General features: G+C 27.4%; 1 pseudogene; it reads left to right on the forward strand.

The window, feature by feature from the left end:
* Positions 1–1,289: 1,289 nt before the first annotated feature.
* LOC127748291 (uncharacterized) lies at positions 1,290–1,499 on the forward strand (annotated as a pseudogene).
* Positions 1,500–2,771: the final 1,272 nt, after the last annotated feature.

The following is a 2,771-nucleotide window of genomic DNA, read 5'->3' on the forward strand; positions in this document are numbered from 1 at the left end:
ACTTGCGGCGATTTTTAACTCAAAAAATATATTATGACGGTTTAATTAAGTGACACGGTAAAGTATTCTATAATTTAATTATAGATATTTTTGTTAAACTGACGCTATTTAAAAAAATATTGTGGCAATTTTTTGCTCTCTGTTATTTACAGCGATTGTTTCAAATATTACTTCAATTTTTTACTGCACTGATTTACAGCGATTTATATTGAATTGTAGGAGTTTTAAACCCTTGCGAATTACATATTCTAAAATCAAACCTTAGAATGTTAATAAAATATAATGGGTAAGTCACAAACCTTCCTTGAAGTTATTATATCTAATACAAAATCATTGAGTGTAACTCATTTAAATCTTAGTGGATTATTTAAAGTAAACACCCAATTTGATTTTTGTCTTGAAAAGATAAGGCAATTTTTATCCCAAAAAAAACACCGCCAATCCTAATAAAATTATTTTAGGATAATATAATTTTTCTGTTAAAAAATTCGTTAAATAATAAATAAGACCGTTTTGTAGTAGTTTATTTATAATTTGTAAGATTTTAAATTCCATAAACTATTAATAAGATTATTTTTAAAAAAAAAATTTTATAAATGATGGTTAATTAAGTGGAGAAGGATCATTATTAAAAGTGATGTTACAAGAAAAAAAAAAGTAATTATAATATAAAAATTTTTTTAAAAAAAAATCGTGTCGCACAAAAAATGAGAATAGAGAATAATATTGTTAATAGTGCTATTGTCAATGTAACGCAGTAGAAGAAATAACGACAATGATAAGATATAATTGCATAATTAAAATAGTAGGGGTAGAAATTATAGTGATAATAATGAAAAAGATGATGATAGTGATAGTGATAATGATAATTAATTTTAGGTAAATTTTAGCCTACTCTTTCTATAATAACATGTAATTTACCTTCTGTGACATGTCATCTTTTAATTGGTTGCTATGTTAACTATGGTTAAATTATTAGTAATTAAATTATAGTCCAAAGTGGGTGATTATGTAATTAAATACCTTCAAATTTAATTTCAATGCCATCCAGAAATCCCATATCATCATCACCATCACTATCATTATCATCATCATCATCATTATTTTCATATTCTTTTTCGTCTTCCCCTTCTACACTATCATCATAAAAAGCCATCATAATCGATTTCACGTTCTTAAATTTTAAGATTTTCTGAATTTCGCAAACGTAAACTTAGTCTCACCTGAGCTAGGTTCACAAAACAAAAGCAGTTTTTATAACTAAACACAAAGAACACAAAACACAGAACACGACCTTACTTGAACAGGATTTGTTCTATAGGCTCGTACATCTGTATCCTTGAGTTTTAAGAAGACAGGAACCAAAGTCTGGCGGATGAACTATGACCGTGAGGTCAGAGTGTGATTAATTGTTCCAAAGCGCATGCCATCTGAACGGTGGAGAATCATTCGCGCTACAACCTTGTGGTCGAGATGGTCTCACGGTGTTCTGACAGACTCAAATATTTTTTCCCTAGCCATTTAATTAGTTATTTTCTCTAAATACTTATTTCCTGGTTCATCAAAATATGGAACACCCAATGAGTTGATTTTTTCTTTCAATTTCAGAGAGAAATGAGACTGGGGTAAATTGAATTTCTACACAATAATAAAAATATAACTTTATTTTTTAATGTTTATAAAAATTATATATTTATCCCTCTTATAAAAATATTTAATTACAAAATTACCCTACTTTAGTTAACATATTAACTCTTATTGAGTTAAATTAACTCAAACTAAAACTAAGCATCCAATTAAAGCATGTCACGTTACGAAGGGTAATTTACATGTTGAAATAGAGGGGTTGGGTAGAACTTACCTTAATTTTATCGTAAAAAAAAACTTTGTAGAAATTTAAAATTCTCCACAAATTATAAATAAAACCCCCATAATTCTAATTTCAGTTATTATTTAAGATTATTTTGATAAAGAAATCATATTATTCTAAAATAATTTTGTTAGAGTCAAAATGTCTTTTTTAAAACAGAAATTATCTTATTCTTAAAAAAAAAAAGATAAAGAGCAAATTTAATGTTTACTCAATTATAAGAAACATTTTTTTAATACTATATAGAAGTTATTGTTAACTTTTTTTTTTCCCGATGCTATTACCATCGGATTTTTTATAAGATAATTTTACAGCAAAAGAAAAACAAGAGTTTTGTTGTTTCGACTGTTGAATCACATAATCAAATGATAAATCTGAAATCAAAATTAAATCAAATTATTTCACTTGAAAATTGCCAAAATATTAGTATATTTTGATTGCTTCATACAATCCAATTGCATGAAAACTACTTGGATATCTTCATATTAATAACTAGGGTTGAAACTATAGATTGAAAAAGAAGTGTCAAATTGCACAGTAGTCATGAGTTGAGGCATTAATTGGACACCTTTGGTCCTGCAACAAGCAACAGCTGCTTAGTGGCTAAACCTGTTCCTCTCACTCAATTCTTTAATTTCTACTATCAACATTTCCCCAACTAACTAATATTCTATAGCAACCAATTTGGGTTGGTGGAGTAGTCAACTCATTTATCCGCTCAAATAAATGTTGGAGTTTTGAATTCCTTATATGCAGTAATTTATTGACCAACAGCAAATTTTTAAATGAAACTTTGAATCTCAACGAATTAATCTTTAGCCCGTCGAGTTGAAAAATACTGTAAACAATCCAAAAAAATTAATATTCTATCCCTCATTTATGAGTATGATTAGGGAGTCGA

Source organism: Arachis duranensis, chromosome 5 (assembly GCF_000817695.3).
Source record: "Arachis duranensis cultivar V14167 chromosome 5, aradu.V14167.gnm2.J7QH, whole genome shotgun sequence".
Classification (NCBI taxonomy): domain Eukaryota; kingdom Viridiplantae; phylum Streptophyta; class Magnoliopsida; order Fabales; family Fabaceae; genus Arachis; species Arachis duranensis.